The 20904-nt window shown below is 33.6% G+C and overlaps 1 protein-coding gene across 9 annotated transcripts in view; it reads left to right on the top strand.

Moving 5' to 3' along the window:
- The window catches only part of brat (tripartite motif-containing protein brain tumor), a 393821-nt gene that overhangs the window by 272921 nt on the left and 99996 nt on the right, over nt 1–20904 (top strand). The window contains exon 1 of one of the 9 annotated variants that reach the window (XM_090116983.1): nt 14263–14279. The exons of the other annotated variants lie outside the window; for them this stretch is intronic. The gene's annotated coding sequence lies outside the window, so the exon portion shown is untranslated. Of the gene's footprint in view, nt 1–14262; nt 14280–20904 lie in introns of those variants that run through there. 9 annotated transcript variants of the gene reach the window in all.

Here is a 20904-nt window from a genome sequence, read left to right as displayed (position 1 = left end):
TAAGAATTAATACATTTTCAAACGGATGTTTAAATAAAATCGCAACAAAACAGACAAAGTCGCGTGCAATAACCAGTGTAAGTACGATTGACTCACAACTCTATTTATAAGAACAAAGAACAGAGTTTATAATAACAGGAATAGTTTAACAAATATTATAACGTAATTAGTGTTAGTCACATGTCCGTATGTGTCAAGGTGGAGGACGCTTCCGTGTAACTACATGTATAAAATAACTATTTATCTATTTTATCTCTTAATATATATAAATCTCGTGTCACTATGTTTGTCCTCAATGGACTCCTAAACCACTTAACCGATTATAATAAAATTCGCACACCATGTGCAGTTCGATCCAACTTGAGAGATAGGATAGGTTTTATCCCGGAAATCCCACGGGAAAGGGACTATGCGGGGTTTTCGCTGAAAACGCGGGCGAAGCCGCGGGCGGAAAGCTAGTAACTATTTATAGCGCCCGGCAAACTTCTTGGCAAAAAAGTAGCATGGTGAGGGAAGGTTGCGCATCAAGTTTTAGTGTGTACATTTTTATATGCGCAAGCTTCCCCCACTACGTTAAAAAGTGGCCAAGTTACGTGCCGACAACTATACTTATTTTAATCTAAAAGGGATTAATTCTGCACGGATGTGGAAATTTACCTTCAATATTCACACATCAGAATCTATTTATTATGTATCGGGACAAAGGAAACATATTAATAAAAAAAGGAAGGAAATGTTTTCACATCAGTAAATACTCTGTACATAAATTACTTGTATTTTTGAAGTAAGTAAAGTTTTGTTTTCTTCTGTGTTTTAACAATTTAAGAAATGAAAGCTATTTGGTTCATTTGTAAACCCAAAAAATTTCCATTAAACAAAATAAATATATAATAATATAAAGATTTATAAAACAAATTTTAACGAGTTATTGCTTAAGATTTATCGAACATGGCAACAGCAATGCAATCTGAGGCGCGAAAGCCTGCGCAGAATTAATTGAAACATGAGATTATTTTGCTTATCCGTTTACACGTGCGAAATAGCTGTGACGTTTTGGATGTAATGCATTCGATTGAGCACGTAGTCACCTTCTGGATATAGGTCAATTAGTCAGTATCTTATTTATGTCATTGAAAATGTTAATTTTAATTATTTATTTATTACACAAAGCAAACCGATTTTCGTTTATTTTGAAATAAAGCGTGACTACGAAACAACATAGATACTATGAATACATTTCTTTATAAAAATAAATTTGTTAAAGGTACTCCTACCAACATAAATTGCCTACGGTCTTATATACATACACGTAATTCAATCTACACCCTACCCTCAATTCACTCCACTGACAATCCCAATACTGTCATAAAATAGTATTTTAGTCCTAGCTTCCTTTATATTTTACTATCGAATCTTCTATTTTATAAGTCAACCTATCCCTCAGGTTTAGTACCAGTCTCTCGTAGGACCTCCCACGGACGCTGTTTTTACAGACCCTTTGTCCACGATTCCAATCAGACTCACACGAATACACCCTTTATCAAATTTGGAGTAAAGGCGAGAATCGAATAAAAGCCATTCAAGAATTCAGCGGTCAATATAGCCCTTACTGAACACGTAATACGGGCTATTTGACATAATTTCGGGCCCATTGTCATCTTGAATGATCCCTGATTTTTGGGTTAGATGACGCGACGTGTCCTTTTTTCATATTTTCGAACCTGACAGAGGTACAAAACGGCAGTTATTAATCAAATGTACCGAAAATACACTCTTTGTTTACGCCTTTTTTGTTTCGAAACGGCTGCGTCATTTTGTACGGAATATTTAAAAGTTTATGATGAGTTTCCAGTTTGTTCGGTTAAGTAGATTATGAACTTTATCTTTACAGACATCTTTATCTTGGATCTTTTTAGTTGTATAATGTGAGCTTGTGTTATTCTATTATGGAGATGCGTGTTAGACAAAATTGTATACCGTACATTTAAATTAAATTGTTTTATTTCGTTTCACAAGTACCTAATTGTTGAACTCTTCACAATAATACCTACTCTATTTATGTGTAAACCAAAAAGACAAGCATTCACTCACATAAGATTAGTTGCCTATACATACATTCAACCTAATTTAAGGTCAGTGTAAATGAGGCGTCCCTTACACCGATACGAAGTAGGGTGATTACATGTAAAAGTATATTGCCTTGTTACTAGATTAATCTGTTGACCAATAAATAGGTGTTTCCACGTCGACAGCCTGACGTTGACTAATTGCTACTGCAACTACTATCAACCTACCTGCATAAAGTATACTAATGTTGGAAGGGGATAAATGAAAAGTTTCTGTCTCCGTCGTATACCTAACATGATTTCAACAGACTACAGAGATTATCTGGCTTTCTTCTAGGTTCTGAAGTCCTCATGATATATTCAAAATATTTTTCTATGCGATGAGATGTTGTAATTTGTTGCATTGTTAAATGTTTTAGTTGCAAGGGGATAAATGAAAAGTTTCTGTCTCCGTCGTATACCTAAGTCCTAACATGATTTCAACAGACTACAGAGATTATCTGGCTTTCTTCTAGGTTCTGAAGTCCTCATGATATATTCAAAATATTTTTCTATGCGATGAGATGTTGTAATTTGTTGCATTGTTAAATGTTTTAGTTGCATTTAGGCGCATACTGAATTATTACTCCTTCTTATACTTAATTAGTTTCCTATCATTTCAATAGGTACAATGTACATACAGTTTTCCCCTACGGAGTTGCCTAGTTTCGATTAAAATTGGTTGCAACGGAAATTCAGTCCAAATAATTATGTCTTACGCGTCTCCATTGACATCTAGTTCGAAATCAATGACAACATAAAACAAAGCCGATTCAGACCATTGTTTATTTAACCTCTATTTAAGAGAGTATTTATATAAACAGTTTCCAAACAATACAAGGGCGTCGGAAATCGCAGTGTTTCGTGGAACGTTCAGGATCCTCTCCATCCGCCCGTATGCAAATTATATATTTGGACACGTTCGTTCTTGAGGTTATTAATGACAGACATGTTTTTGACTTTATTCGGTTTTGGGTGTACATAGTTCTGAATTCAAATTAGATTTTTCTTATTCTGGGCTCTAATTTATAGCAGTATCATGTAATAGATGATTAAGTGAATTTGTAATTTAGTTTGTTGATCTTGTTCTGAGAGCTAAAATGATGGAGTATGAAAATTTACTTTTTAAATTTGTTAATTATCCCATTGAGCCCCAAGCGGCCCGATCGGTCCCAGACACAATAGATTTTCTATTGTGTCTGTGGTTTCGGGAACTGAGTTACTACATAAAGTAGGTAAGTATGTTATGTTTTGAATTGTTGGCTATCGGTATGGAATCAGGTCTAGGAGGGAAGATGTCTTGTGATTAAAAACTAAAATAAACTTATTCCTCGTATAAAAGGAAATCGACTTAATAATTCCTTAATTAAAACTTTCGTAAAAGGTCTAAAATCTTTTCCTATTAATAACTATCTTTACTGAAAATGTGACATGGTTATTTTATTATATTATGTACATAGTAATTCAAATTTATTAACGTGGCACATCGTGAACAACCTTGAACCATCGTAAGTGTAAATTTTCATGCGAATGGTAATTTTTCATGACATTTCAATACTCTTTGTAGAACGTATTCTTATCATATATTTCTGTCGTTGCTAAGGGCTTTGAAGCTCTTTCATTCTTAACTTTACTACCTTATATAGCTATATCATAAAAGAAATACTTTCTCAATCATTCAATAGGTGTCTGCAAAAGCTTGCATGATTTTGTATTAAGGTATTATTATTAGTGTAATTAATTAATATCTTTTTCTTTTACTTGAGTAAGATGTTTATCTAATTTTAGGTTCGAATCCCCTTAGCAAGTTTTGTCATTGAACAAGAGTCTATATAATCCGCCTAATTGCTTAAAATAAACCTATTAAAAGTATTAGTGGAGTTATTTGTAAAGCTTATTTTTCACAAAAAACAATGAATATTTACGCCAATAAAACGTACTACAAAAATTACCTCATCACAAATACAATACTATAAAAAACTACGAACAAAATACCTACCTAGTTTAAAATTAAATTTCTCAATAAAAATGTAAGCCCTTACCTCGCTTTTACGGTTCAAGCGAAGCATTGAAAATATTGTATTATTCAATACATATCAAGATTTATTGTGCAGGATCTTATTAATCGGAAGTGGATTATTATTGGCTGGCTGAGTTTCCGCTCAACCTTCACAATACAACCTGCTGAGTTGAACTCTTAATTCATAGAAAATATTGCTAGTATTATTATGCTGTATATAAATAGAATGCTTGTTGGTACTTGAGAACTGCTGTGTCGTTTTGGATGTTTTATAATCGTCTTTTTAATAGGGTAAAGGCTCATTGATTATTTACTTGTAAAGGAAAAAAATCTAAAGAAACAACTTGGATTTTACTCATTTATTAAATGTCTGTCTTTTATAAATAGCTGAGACAGGCGAAATTAGAACCACAGAATTTTCTTCATTCATAATTATTTCAAGTTCATATTTCTAAGTATCGAACTAAGTCATCAAATTACTGTCAATTAAACTTTTTATCCCTTAATAATTTCTAAGACAAAATTAAACCTTTTTCATCATCAACTATTAAAACATTTAAACTTACAATGATCTATTATAAGAAAAACTAAACACCAAAACACAATTAAACACTACAGCCTCGCATTTAAGCCTTGACCCGCCTGTTAGTAACGACAAAGTTTAACTTCTCTCATTTACAGACTCCAGAAGTTACGATAAAAGCAGTATTCATTCCAGCGTGGAAAAGTGACAGAGCTATACAGGTTATCTAGCGCCATCACCCTCCCACACTGGAAATAAAACTGCTTGTATGGTAACTCTGAATTGAACCCTCACCCAGATACTGCCTCGGAATAAATCTTGTACGACATGTTAAGGTTAATTTTGTTGGATCGTAAATTGTGATCTTGATGCATGTGTGTAAGTAAAGTCCGATGTATAAGTATGTATAATGTATGTATATACGTATAGTAAGTGTTTGAGAAGGAATACTGATAAACTTATATTGGCTCTGGCTTGCCGGGGATAAGATGTATATAGGTAGATGTTATAGAGTGGTGACTTCGTTTGGCAGGACTTGGCTCAATTATACATTCAAAAAGTATATTGTCAGCCTTGTATGTCTATATTATTTCTGTTTTATTTATTTTACATGATGGTTGTAACTCAAATTTCATTCTACTATGTTCCAACAAAACATGAGTTTTGGAGGAAGGAGGAAGAAGGAGTAGAATATTATATGAATAATATGCAATGTGATACAATAATTTAAGAGAAATCTCCATCCCACTTTCACATTTTATTTGACAAGTTAAATCGTTTAAAGTATAATTAACGTAAAATCCAAGTACGTTTTGTAGTATGATAATAAAATGCACTCGTAAACTAAATGCTTTCACTTACAATGTAATGTGTAACTTGGTTAAGTTAACTTTGAAGTTATAATACTTACTACATGAAATATTGTAAATGTCCATAGATTACTGTGGCTTCGTTTATTAATAACTAGATTTCCGCCCGCGGCTTCGCCCGCGTTTTCAAAGGAAAACCCGCATAGTTCCCGTTCCCGTGGGATTTTCGGGATAAAACCTATCCTGCCTCTATATGTGTGCTAAATTTCATTGTAATCGGTTCAGTAGTTTTTACGTGAAAGAGTAACAAACATCCATACATCCATTCATCCATACATCCATACATCCATACATCCATACAAACTTTCGCCTTTATAATAGTATTAAGATTTTATAGGCACTTGTAGTATTAACCGGAGTAAATTAATTATTATTTATCTTTCTTGAAACGATACTAAGTGTTTTAGGACGGTAAGTAATTTTACTTTAGTGTATTTATAACATTTGAACCTAGTATCTATGTAAGCTACGTCTTTATATTATGATGAAATATGTTTAATAATATGAAATGTCTAAATGCTTTTGAGTAGCTCTTTTCTGTGTGTATTTGTTACGTACCTACCTGGTCGTCGTCGTCGTCGTTTCAACCGTGGGATGTCCACTGCTGAACAAAGGCCTCCCTCAAGAATTTCCAGTACGACCGGTCACCGGCCGGCGGCCAGCATCCAGGGGCTCCCTGCCACTCGTACCAGGTCGTCTGTCGTGAGTTACCTACGACCTAAGTTGTGTGAAATTCATTTTTCACATATTATGTAATATCTTATTATTCTAATCTACTTAAATGGCTAGAATACATCGAAAATATTATACATATGAAAATATCTGTTTACTTTATAGAAGACTTAATATTCAAAGGCATTAAAATCAAAGTTCAAGTTTAAGCTTTGAAATACATACTTCTGTAAGCACATTTTATAATAAGATTACCTCACGTGTTCGACTAGGAATGCATACATGTTAGGGTTGTCTACTCATAGTTTTAATGTTTATTATTTTATATTAAAAATATCTTTAAAAAATTGTAAGTTAGCTAGAATTTATTTGGGACAAAGTAATAACAACAATAACAGTAATAACAACTGTAGTACTGCATGATATTTGATTAAATTTAGAAATGAATACATTTTCACACAGGTAATAAATAGAAAAATTTTAAGATTCCAACCAGGTAGTTGCTAAATAAGAAAGAGAAAATTAGTGTTTGTCTTATTTATACGATTTTTTAAACAATACGAAATAGAAAACCTGTTCTGCCTCAAGAGACGAGGAGCAAAATCAACTATTTAATATGAGGAAATAATTCATACACGGCGAGACCCTTTATCACGAATTCATTTAAAAGGATAGTTAGAGCCCTTGTGACGGATGAATCTTTCAGGGTTAAACGGCTCTCGAGGGTTCAATGTAAACCTTTGGTTTGTAACACCTACTTTTTAAACCCTTGAGTCGAAAAAGTGACAAGTGCCAACCCTAATAGCTAGGGGACAATGCGAGCTGATGTTTCTATCCAAGATATTCTTTGTGTTTTCATTTTAATATTAGAAGAGGTTTTCGTTGGCAACATTCCATGTTGGATGTATGCGGAAGATTTTTGTAATTAGGTATTTACAATTGTTGTAATCGTTCGCTGTATGTCACATTTTGTAGTGTTTTGTTTATGATGTTGTGCTGTAATCTATACTAATATTATAAAGTTGAAGATTTTGTTTGTTTGAACGCGCTAATCTCGGGAACTACTGGTCCGATTAGAAAAACTTTTACGGTGTTAGATAGCCCATTTATCGAGAAGGCTATAGGCTATATCATCTCGCTAAGACCAACAGGAGCGGAGCACTGCGGGTAAAACCGCGGAGCACAGCTAGTAGCTTATAATGTTATACTTATACGTATCAGGTATATTCCTACTGTATATTTTAACAGATTCGTAATCTTTCAAAATAATATTTAATTAATATTTCCTTGATCAATCTTAATTCGCAAGTTTATTCGTAATAGCCGAACATTATACAATACTAACATATACAGTGTATAATAAAACAAAAATATGTTACATAAAGTATTTGCGTATTAAAAGTAGGTAATTTTGTACCGAACTTCATTTCGTTTGTTATTAATTTCTTATAACAATATTATTACGATATCAGCTGTTTTCATGTAAATAATATGACGTAAGCAGTAACGATTGGTTTGTGTTATTGTGACGAACTGTGGTATATTTGTCATGGAGATAAAACCTTTGTTTATATAACTATTTCATGTTTAATTTAAGGATAATATTATGTATATTTGAGAAAAGCAATTCAAATAATGTGTAGTATGTAGACAAATCGTAGTAAAATTATCCTTCTCTTTTAATGTATGTTTTATTTGTTTTTGAACGATTACTGTGTAATTAATTATGTTCCTCTAGCTGTTTATACCAATAACTCAGAGCATTTCTAATAAATTTACTACACGTTACAAATTTAACTTAAAGGAGCGTAAACAGATTTTCAAATATTTCGCAATATTAACCGATCCAGCAAGTACCTGTTTAACAAAAATCAAGTAAAACCCATGCAAGTGCGATGATCTATGACGTCAAACGCAGCCTGCGCCCGCGCAGGTAGGCATGCGCTATTCTGAGACATGGTCACTGACCACGAGACCTTTTCCTTGGGGTGACTGTACCACCATTGTATCTTGACCCCTGCATATCATCGCAACACGACTCGACAGAGGACAGGCGAGCTCATTTAAAACTGGTTGTACCGGCCAGTATAAGTTGACCCATCTCGATTGAGCACTCCCCTACACGAGATAAAGGACGTCCTTCCCGACACGGGTCTTCCTACACCGGCCGACGGTGACTCGTTCCTTTTTTATATCCCATATGTTTTCTGGTTATTTTTATGTCCTTGAATGTTCGCTGTGGTCTCGTCATATTTATAGTTGCTCTTGAAGCGTGCGTTACAAAATTGGATGCGTTTTCAATGTTATGGCGCAGACGCGGGTGAAAATAGCTGACGTAGGTACTGACGGACTGTTTTCTGTTAATAAATTTAAGATGATTTTGGATGAATATGAAGGTTAAATTCTGTCTTGACATTCTGATAGGGTGTCATTGTTTGACATTTTCAATTTATTTCTGAAATATTCTAGTTTGAACTGGTAGAATCTGAATTGCTGTCATCGATAAAAGATCACGTCTGAAACCCGTTGCAGTTTCCTTTAATTCCAATCTGTATTAAATTATTAATGTTGTAGACTATAAATATTGTACATTGTAAAGATTGGATTTAAATTAGGTACCTATGACCTTTATGAAAATGTACGGTAGAATACGATTGAATCTCGTTAAAAATATATTACAATATCGTGAGGTATCTTAGATCCAAATTTATAATAAACTTTTGAGTGTCCTTTTATTCCTAAAATGCTTATTGTTAGACTGAATATAACACATAAAGGAGAGCTAATATTAAATACATCTTTTAGAATAACAAAAATATCTCGAACTTAAATAATTGAACAACATATTCAACATTTGTTGCGGAAGGCTTCGTATTTCTTAGCAGAGAGAAACTTTGCTTTATTAAATATTAAAAACTTTTCCGAATACGGTAATATCAAGGAAGGCTTTCAACTTGTGTACTTGTTTGTTTTGTTTTAGTCATTGTTTCTTTTATTATAGATGAATGTTTTATCGTATGTATGATTCGTACAATTTTCTCGCTTCAAGGTCGCAAAGACGATTGACTGAAGAAAGAGCAGTTGTAAAGGAAGAAAATAAATAAATATTTCGTGGGTATATGTACTTTGGTTGCGGTGAGACATAACAGATATCAAAAAGAAGGATGTAAAAGATGGCAAAGAATTAAAAAGTATGAAATGTTGTCTATGTACAGTTCCGAAAAGCATCTAGTTCAGCTAATACTATTCGTAATAGACCGGGAGATACTGACACAAAATTTCGAGTCATTTGTAACAAGGATGGTGGTTCTACAGGGGTCTTAGTACGCAATGACAAAAAGAAAAATGATGGTGTGAACGCTGGTACCGGTGGCTTAGTCGCGTGGGCGTTTGTCGAACTCGTCGGAAAAATAGCGAAAGTCAAACGATTTGTAACACAAAAATTTTAGAATTTACCGATAGCCCATAAAAAAGTAGTAGGCGGTAGTGTCATGCCATACTTTTCCGGTGTGACTTACAGCCCGCCATACCGACGCGAATGTGTTGATTTAAATAAAACAATCATTCAACCATTTGTACCAGGCTAACTTTTGCACAGGTAACTATCGTCGTGCAGCCATTTACGAAAATCGCCATGCCATACTTTTCGGACGATTCCAAATGGTCGCCATACCGCCGAAAATCTGCAAAAAATTTTTATTTCGCCAAACTTTTTGTACCAGTATTGCATTTGGATTTTTGGAGAGTATTTGATAAAATGTGACCATTATTATATTTGCCATACTTCTAGTAGGGGGAAAAAGTGCTGTCATACTTGAAAACTTAATTTATTATTAATTTATATAAGTGAAGATTTCCAACACATAGATCTTTGAAATTTTGTATTTATATTTGTTGATCCTCAAACTTACAGGAAAAATAAGTGCCATACTGTTACAAATCGTTTGACTTTCGCTATTTTCCGACGAGTTCGACTAACGCCCACGCGACTAAGCCGCCGGTACCAGCGTTCACGCCATCGTTTTTCTTTTTGTCATTGCGTACTAAGACCCCTGTAGAACCGCCATCCTGTTACAAATGACTCGAAATTTTGTGTCAGTATCTCCCGGTCTATAAGCCTGTCACCAGAAAAAACCCTTTGGGTGGTTGCTAAGTCTTATCTAACTCTTAACAATTAATTTTCAAGTACATATATTGTAGTAGGTAGGTTATTATACCTAAAAATTCTTTAATAAATATATTATGTGTGTCAAAATATCTTGGACATGTCTGTCTTATACAAATACTCATATCAACATGAAATTAACTTCTCAAGTGAAATGTGGAAAATATTAAATTCTCTTTGAATTTCCATTTATTTATGGATAAACGCCAAAACTGCTGTTCAAAGTCATATCAAAATACTGATGCAGTTGGGAAAATAAAAATAATCTTGACTTGTTTAATAAATCTTGTTCTGTTGCATTTTGAATTTGTGCCTAAATTTCAATGTCTTTGTTTAGAAAGCATTCGGAAGAAAGTATAAAATGCAATAATTTTCCTACCTACTATTTGCTATAGATGTTTTTTGACTTTCTTTTTATCAAGTGTTATTATTATTTAAGACTGCATTAATTCATTCTCGTTTTTCTTATAGAGAAAAGTATCTCTATGGCATCCAAATCCAGATGGCATTACGCTAAAACTGAAACATCTTTTGCGTAATAAAAACGAATATCCAACGGAACTTATCCATGTACCTATGTGATTAAAATATATGTCAAATAACATGAATCATTATACGATTGTGATTATCAACGGAAACGCAGCCCCGAATACTAGACGAACAAAAACGATTCTCCGAATTTTGTCTCCCGAACACGTGACCACGAAATTCCTAAAGAAATCGAAACGATTTTAAATCATAGCAGCCATTTTAAAACGATCGACATTACCCAGCAATAGAAATTGAGCTTTATTACCTTGTGATAAGGTTGATATTCGATTAGTAATGTAAACTACACTTTGCCAGACTGGGAAGATATCTTGTAAGACTGGTTTCAGACCTGTTACGGTCGTCTTGTTTTGTTTTGAGCACTGACCATCGCAACAAAGGTCCTATAGTGTTTTTTAGAGCAATGCCTTGAGACATTCTGCCCACGTTTGTTTTTTTTTAATAATGGGTAGGTTATACAGGTAGGTATGTTAAATTAAGGATTAATCATAGGGTATTTTTTAATATGTATGAATGATGGTGGAACGACCGTTTTCGAAACGTATTTAATTCAGTTTACTTTCGAGAGTTTGAGTTGTTTTTTTTTATTTTTTTTTTTGGTTTACAGGGATTAATGAATAATTCAATATTAATGATGTTACTAACGCTTATAAAGTGTGGAGTGCATATAAGGGAGGATATATTATATCGTTTTAAGATATTATTATTTCTTGCATCATATACGTTACATGTAAATGAGTTTTTATCTGCAACCTAAATATTATTATAGTTCTTTACCGGAAATACGATATGCATCTCGCTCTAACACCGTAAAAAGAAAAGAGACAGCAAATGTGCCTGTTTCCCTTGCATGTTAAATAAACATTTTTTTAACTGAATTTTTTTATAACAAACACATGTTTAGAAACTTTTACAGTTCGATTTACATAACGTCTGATATTAAAAGCAATCTCAATTTGCACAAAGCTCAACCTGACCGTTTAATTTAGCGCTAACGATATATAGAACCTTATTAAGTGAAGTACCTTCTGAGGTGCCTGACGTTGACGTCGGTCGAACCCTAATCACCTGGAGCCTACATCCCTATAGGCACGTCTATAGATTCGTAGATCTATGGCACTTGTATGGGGGTCGGAATTTATGACTACAGGTTTGGATAGTCTATATTACAAATCTGAATATTTTATTTGTTTGTTTTAGTTGGTAGAAAACCTAATCGGGTGGAAACAACCCTTTAGGCTCGTCTATAGATTCGTAGATTTATGCCACTTGTATGAGGGTCGGAATTTGACAGTAGTTGACTATAGTTTGACTTTAATTTTAGAGTTGCACCAATTGTAAATGTTGATTTGAGTTAATTAATCTAGTATCAATAATAATTGTCTGAAGATTTGTGGTTTCTAAAACTAGGAACACAACTCGGCCGGTCGCGGTGGTCGAAATTCAAACTTTAATCTCAATAACTTTTCTCTGTTCACATGTATTTTAATAAATCGGCATTATATTACAGAAATAACGATGTTCGTATCATCGCGATTCGTGGAAGCAACACTATAATATGACCGTGACCGTAAAACCATGTATAGCTTGTTATTTATATACTTTTGATCAATCCTTTCAAACATATTCATCCAGAAACACTAAAATCCCTAATATTTAAATAATATAGGTAACACCATAGAACTTACAGTACAAATAAATAATAGGTACTATGAAAGATAGATTTCCCGCTAAAAATATGTACGTTCATTTCTTAACCGACCACAAAATTCCAACTACAGCACTCGTAAATATATGAATCATTCTGTAATCTATGTACTTAATAGTGAACAGTAGGTACGTGCATCCTAACACGTAAAATAATATGTATGTATATTAAACAAAAACATCAAACAGATATTGGTTTTTCAAAGCCCGAAATAATATAAAATTTATGATCTATCGAACATAAACGCGCAGACAGAAGCCAAAGATCCATTGAAGTTCACGACAAAAAGATATTTGAAAACATCTTGCTCAGACGCAGCTTGCCAGGGCCGGACTTGCGATTGAGGCCCAATTTTACCAATAATACGTTGTAATATTTTGTCTATTACCGAAATAAATGAAATATTTCAGGGAATCAGTACATGAATACACATATCAAGTATTTTAAAACATATCTGTTTCATGATTTTACACATTAACAATATAAAATCAAGAAGCATAGTCTGTATTTAAAACATAAATGTTAATTATTTATTAGTATGTGTAGGAAATTTACATTTGTATAAATGTTAGTTCTAGCTACTGTATACTGAGAATTAATCCTGTTTTTATCATTTCTATCGTTAATTATGATGACAATCTTATTAATTGGAATGCAAAACATAAAATCCGTGTTTATGTAGTGCGGTGCCTTAACTCAGGGCCTCAAAGCTCACCTAAATACATGCCTGTGCATCTATATATAAGTCGGCCAAGTGTTCACATATTCGTGAACACATTGCAGTGTTTATGTTGTGTATTTCTGGAGCGTTGTGTGCCACGTGGGGTTACCACCACTGTACAAGATAAACAATATATTCCACACGCCATATTACACTCTATTTCATAACTATAAAGGGCAATTTTGCAAAGCGCAAGCCCTCTTTTGCTTTGATGACATGCTCTTTGATTGTTTTTAATGTTTTAGTTTTATTTTATCCTAAAGTATTTTTTGCGGTTCCAAAGAGACGGATGGATAGTGCGTTTATTTACATATATGTATTTGTTTATTAGTAATGTTCATTTGGGACTATAATATTTTGTTATTTCGCTTGAGTAATGTGATGCAGGTACGGAAATAGTGCAGAGTCACCACCCTTTCATTGGAAAGGAACGTTTTTGTTTCTCTTTTTATTGAAACTTGTGTTTTGTGGGGCATCGATTTATTTTTCGTTGTTATTTCCTATGCTGTGATGAATGATTTTGTTTTATAAGTGTTGAGAAATTAATTTATCTACATATGAGTCGTTATAATAGCTGATAGTCTAATTCATCGAATGACTATCTATAGAATAATATCTTATCTTATATATAAAATTCTCGTGTCACAATGTTAGTCTGCATACTCCTCCGAAACGGGTGGACCGATTCTCATGAAATTTTCTGTGCATATCGGGTAAGTCTGAGAATCGGCCAACATCTATTTTTCATATGTACCACGGGCGAAGCCGGGGCGGACCGCTAGTATTCATATATTATGTATATCGGAGTGAAATTACATTCAAATCCATACAGTAGTCTTGCGTAATTGATACATATAATCAAATAGTAAGTTATAAGTGTATATTTATCTCTGTTATCTTCTGTTTGCAGGTAAACACTGGATTCTGGGCTAACTCGCGTAATCCACGTAAGCTTTGAGATTTAAATTATTTACTTTATGTATGAATCTGTAAACTTAGTATTGGGAACGGGTTAATTTATTATTATAATTCACTTTGTGTATACCGCGGTTATTGGAGGGTTGAAACTTGAATGCTCATTTTGCCAAGTTTATCAGCCATTTTGTTTATTTATTGAAAACGTAATGATAATGCTCAAAGAAAGTAGATAAATATGTTTGAATGTTTCGGATATTTACGAAGTTTACGCATCACTTTCTCAATGAAAAAGGTTGTATTGTGGAAACTTAACGGATTAATTCATTTGTAATCAGATATGTTGTTATTTGACGGTGCATTTACACCAAACGAGCGTATGCTCATTCTAACCCCACTTTGTCAAATTCTTTTAGTGTAAACAGCGTAGACTGTAGTAGTACTGTAGAGTTCTTTCGTTGTTCTTAGTGCGTTCGAAAATAGTCTATGCGATGTTCTACTACTGAACAACACTGAATACAAGATTTCGTTTACACTAAAAGAATCTGCACTATTACATACACATAATCCATTTTTGGCTCCCTATTTTTATCGAGCAACGCAAAGTTTTTTATCAAATTACAGCAAGGCTAATTCAACGTGAAAGAATCATTTCTCACGAACGAAGTCGCAAGATTCAGCTAGTTAAATATAACTTATTAAACTGTTGGCTAGGAGACATGTTAAATATTTACCGTAGGCCGGTCTCAGATGTTCGGAGGCAGATTTGCGATGAGACGCTTTTTTGTTTGCCCCCCATCCCTTGGTAATGAATGCGCGTTTTATTTTATTTTACGAGAAATCTTTTGGAAGTTCTGATTATTTTTTATTCTTTGACGCCTTAATACGTAATGACGATGGACGTAATTTGTTGCTTGTTTGTGAACTTGAAAGGAAAGTGGATGTTTTAGTGAACATCTTATATTATATAAAATTCTCGTGTCACAATGTTAGTCTGCATACTCCTCCGAAACGGGTGGACCGATTCTCATGAAATTTTCTGTGCATATCGGGTAAGTCTGAGAATCGGCCAACATCTATTTTTCATATGTACCACGGGCGAAGCCGGGGCGGACCGCTAGTCTCTTATATATAAAATTCTCATGTCACAATGTTAGTCTGCATATTCCTCCAAAACGGGTGGACCGATTCTCATGAAATTTTCTGTGCATATCGGGTAAGTCTGAGAATCGGCCAACATCTATTTTTCATATGTACCACGGGCGAAGCCGGGGCGGACCGCTAGTCTCTTATATATAAAATTCTCATGTCACAATGTTAGTCTGCATATTCCTCCGAAACGGGTGGACCGATTCTCATGAAATTTTCTGTGCATATCGGGTAAGTCTGAGAATCGGCCAACATCTATTTTTCATATGTACCACGGGCGAAGCCGGGGCGGGCCGCTAGTAAGACTATAATATTAAATGTAGGTTTGTAATTTTAAACATTTTTGATACTTTGTGATACGTAGAGGAAACTCAATAAGCTGTTAAACATAAAAGAAGTAGCTGGTCCGACAGAATTGTTGTATTTTCTTCTTGTAACCGTTGTTTTCTTAATTTAAATTTATGGCGTAAATTGCTTCAATTTTCTGTCAATAACAACTATCTAACAAAAAAAGAATTAGCGAAATCGGTCCAGCAGTTCACGCGTGATACCGTGACCAAGGGAAATAGGAATAAATTTTTAAATAAAGTACTACTAGCTTACCGTCCGCGGCTTCGCCCGCTTGGTTTAAAACCTAATAAATTATATATGTACTAAAACCTTCCTCTCTATCTATTAAAAAAAACCGCATCAAAATCCGTTGCGTAGTTTTAAAGATTTAAGCATACAAAGGGACATAGCGACTTTGTTTTATACTATGTAGTGAAAGGGATATTGCCAAAGCAAAAACAAAATATTATCTCCATAGACATTGACCCGAGGAACGGCACTTTTTCTCATATATATACAGAAAAAATATGGCGATTAGTTTCGAGTTCACTAGCTTTTTGCTTTGCGGATGTTACTTTCTACGGAAAATCGCAAAATATATAAATGTATGTTTATTTTTGTGTTGTGTTAACATGAATGTCATTGATTGTATGGGGATAACATAAATGTTTAAATAATTTGTTCTTGTTATATAAATAATAAACTCAACATTTTAGTTTGTACTCAATTGTACCACGAGACAATGTTTAAAATCAATAAATTATCAATAAATGTAGCCTTACAACGCTATTCGATACTAAAGATAGAAAACCTTTTTTTTTTGTATGAAACACATTAAAACAATAACTAGCTAAGAACAGATGCTTGTACAGCGAAAATTGTATAGTTCATATACTTAACTTTGCAATTTGGGTATACTTACTCCACACTCATTTGTGATCTATCTCCGACCATTATAGGTAATTAATACCAATAAGAATTATTCATAAAAATACTAAATGAAACTATCACCGGTAGACACAAATTGCAAGATAGCCTCAAGCAAAATAAAAACACTACATCGATTCCCGTTTCAAAAGTATTTTAAAAGCTACTCTTATCGAAAATTTTCTATTCATATATTTTTTCTAATATTCCCGCGAGTATTTCGTATTTTTTTCTTTTCCCTTTCGAAAGCTCTTTCCATCATTAAACGAAGTATTTAACGATTTAGCGAATAATTAATTTCTTACTCCGAGAAAACTTCATTCGAAAGATTTTCCTTTAGAAAAAGAAAGCGGGTGGGAATTTTATTTCTCGTCTGAGGGCGAATAAGATAGCGCGGGGTGGGTATGAGTTTCGATTTATTTGGGACGAAATTAATTTAAGTTTGCTCATTGCAAGGAAGAGATAGAAAATTAATAATACGAAAGATATACTATAAATGACAAAGTAATTCATATATATTTTTACAAACTTATAGTATCGTCTTGCTGTATAAAGTCAAGCTAGCAATCGAAATATATTTCAATGCGCTCAATGTAAACATAATACAGAATTTTCACTTTATTCAAACTTGTTTAACCTTGCTTGTACATTTACAATAGGTACACAAAATGTAAAATTCGCGTAACCTACTCCAAGATTCAGAATAGCCGGTATTATCGTCCGTATTCCCGAAACGCGCTCCGTTCACCAAAACAATGGCAACAAAGTTGTCCTTTGTTTTCAATAAAACATGGTCACCCCCGAAATACACTTTAGGCTCACCGCAGACTTGGGGATTACAAATGAATTATTAATACGTACGTTCACATAAACCAGCGGAATTTTTCGCACCCCAGCCTTAAATTCTACGTTTTATAGTTGCCCTTTCTGTATGTGGAAGGATAAATAATTCATTGTGGTACTTTCCTAATTATTTGGGGACCTTGAAAATGTTGGATTGTATGTTTTGTTGCTTGGCTATTGTAAGGGAAAACTTTAATGTAAATATTGAATCATTTTACTCTTTACTAATCAACGTTTCTAGTAGTTCTATTTTGTCATGTCTAACATTTCTTAACTCACAAAATATAATTATTTTAATTCGATTATATCGTAGACTGTCGTATCTAAAAAATTAAACTATCGATTCTATAGTTTTTTTACTGTGTTTGTGACAACCTTTTCACATCCTCACCTGTGAAGGTTTCAAAGGTTCAATGTGTTTCTGGTGTTTAATTAAGTGTTTAATTTTTATCTGATACATTTTTGACTATATTTCACGTATGAAAACTGTAATACTCGAAATAAATCACGTCACAGAACAAATAAACGTCCTAAAAGTCACGAGATTTAAAAATTCATAGCTTCGCTTCAAAAATATTTTAAGCCTATCAAAACATTTCATTTTATATCAGCTATAAATGTAACACAAAACTAATAATAAGCCCTCAGATATAACTATAAAATATTAACGGGAATATATAAAAGTGAACTAACACCGATGCTTGGGCTCAAATTGATTTTTAATCACCAATAATTATGCGTTTCATGGAACGTACTGGTCGAAGGGAAGTGTTGGTTTATGGTGTAGGTAATTAATAGCCATGATACGTGTAGATATTTATAGGGGAAAGGTAAAAGGTTATTAAAAATACGTCGTACTGAGTCTTTGAAAGTGTAAATTATATTAAACTAGATTTCCGCCCGCTTCGCCCGCGTTTTCTAAGGAAACCCCGCATAGTTCCCGTTCCCGTGGGATTTCCGGGATAAAACCTATCCTATGTGTTAATCCAAGTTACCCTCTATATCTGTGCTAAATTAAATTGTAATTGGTTCAGTAGTATTTGCGTGAAAGAGTAACAAACACACACACACACACGTCCTCACAAACTTTCGCATTTGATATTTTCAGAAGTAGACAAAAATGATCAGTCGTACTTGTCTTTTTAAGTGTGGTGAATCTCGTTATTTTTACAAGTATGTACCTATACAAAAATAAGACTTCAGACCACATACTTTTGAGTATCGTGTATAGTGGGCTAATCTCTATTGTAATTAGTCTGTGTTATAGTATTTTAATAAATCGAAACAGCATGAGACTTTATTTTACGTATTGAGAAAAACGCAAATAGGCTTACAGATTGTTAGGTCTTAAAATATCACAACCGTATCTAATAATAGAAAAAGCTTTATAATTATGGATAAACCGATATTTTTAATTTTAAATATTTGCATGAATTAAGAACGAGCTGTGAATTAAATCAGCATTTCGAAACAGTGTAGAAGCGAAACTCAAATATAAATGCATATTATTTCACAACCCCTCACAAAATCCGACTTAATCCTTTTTAATTACAGCGCCATCTGTTGAGCGCTCACTAAACACCACTAAGAACTTGCGGTGATGTATTATCATCCTTATGACCTTGTATAAAGTGCGATTTCCAAGATCATTGACTCCACCCGTATTTTGCTATAGCGCTCACCCGTATGGTCGTGTTTTTTGTTAAATAAGACCTATTGTTGTTTATGCTAAATAGTATATTATGTTCTATATTTAGTTGACGGTTGTGGCGGTTGGAATATGTTCAAGTATCCATACAAATAAATAATATGGTTGTCTGTTTGTGATGTTAACATACGAGGTTTTTATCAAATGGGTATGAAAAAATACACGTGCGAAATACTCGCGATAGTTATAATTATATTTATAGTACATGATTGTATTATACATATTATGACTTAAGAATTAAGATACCTTTGATTTCTATGTCGAATCCAACGCTCTGTTGTGTGCATTTCGTGAAAAACAGACAAACAAAATCGAATATATTAAATTCTCGTCTATCAATATTTGTTCCTCTCCCACTTCACTTCACACACACTTCACTCCTCCGAAACGGCTTGACCGATTCTCATTAAATTTTGTATGCATATCGGGTAGCTCTGAAAGTCAACAACATCTACTTTTCATACCTCTCAGGCCTAAGTGATAAGGCAGAACGTTTACCGGGACAGCTAGTATTCGTTTATAAATAATTAATAAACTATCTGCGCTCCGCGGTTTTACCCGCGTGGCTCCGATCCTGTTCTTAGCGTGATGATATGATATGCCTTCCTCGATGAATGGGCTATCTAGCACAGAAAGAATTTTTCAAATCGGACCAGTAGTTCCTGATATTAGCGCGTTCAAACAAACTTTTCACCTTTATAATCTTATATATAAAATTCTCGTGTCACAATGTTAGTCTGCATACTCCTCCGAAACGGGTGGACCGATTCTCATGAAATTTTCTGTGCATATCGGGTAAGTCTGAGAATCGGCCAACATCTATTTTTCATATGTACCACGGGTGAAGCCGGGGCGGACCGCTAGTATTAGTATAGATTTACTCATAGACAAAAATATACTAAAACCAGTATAGTTATAATAGTGGAAACCTCCCCTCAAACCCGGGACAGAATTAGATTGGGCTATGACGCGCACGTGTTTGTTAATTAAACAATATAAATTCGACAAGATTTACTATAGTCCTTTTCATTTAGGATGATTCCTGTGACACTTCATCGTGTTCCGAATTACGTATTTTATGTTTAAAAAGTCAAAATAATTTCAGTGCATAATATTTTTATTTTATGGCGGCATTATTACCAAAAATATAAAAATGAAACATCTTAAGCTTATAAATCAAAAACAGTATTGTTTAGTTTAATATAATGAAAAATAAAATAAAATAACACAAAAATATAATACCTACGCAATTCGTGTACATGAAATGGATCGTTGAAAAATCATAGAGTTGGAAAATCATATAATCGGCGCCCATCTTGTAATCGTTTGTCAATCGAGTCAATCGTCTGTACGAGTACGTCAGCCTTGTATACAAGATGCATTTTTATATTGATACTTTACGTGGTATTCTGTTATTTTTACTAATTGTTATTGTTGACTTTTTGTTGCTGTTGTTTGCTAAAATTCCTTAGTTAATCCATCAGTCCTCGGAATCACAGACACAATAGAAAATCTATTGTGTCGCGCCCCGATCGGGCCTTACGGTGGTCAATGGGTTAATTGTTGGCGAAATGCCGAAAAAACTAATTTTGGTACTTTATTCAAATCGATTTCATTTCCATATAGAATATTATCGATTATCGGAAACAATTGATACGATTTCAGTAACCGACATCTCTACACGTGTCAAAAATCGATGT

Source organism: Colias eurytheme, chromosome 26 (genome assembly GCF_061535395.1).
Source record: "Colias eurytheme isolate Ceu_HAF_F1 chromosome 26, ilColEury1 Martin Lab GWU primary, whole genome shotgun sequence".
Classification (NCBI taxonomy): domain Eukaryota; kingdom Metazoa; phylum Arthropoda; class Insecta; order Lepidoptera; family Pieridae; genus Colias; species Colias eurytheme.
This window is presented reverse-complemented; position numbering and strand designations above follow the sequence as displayed.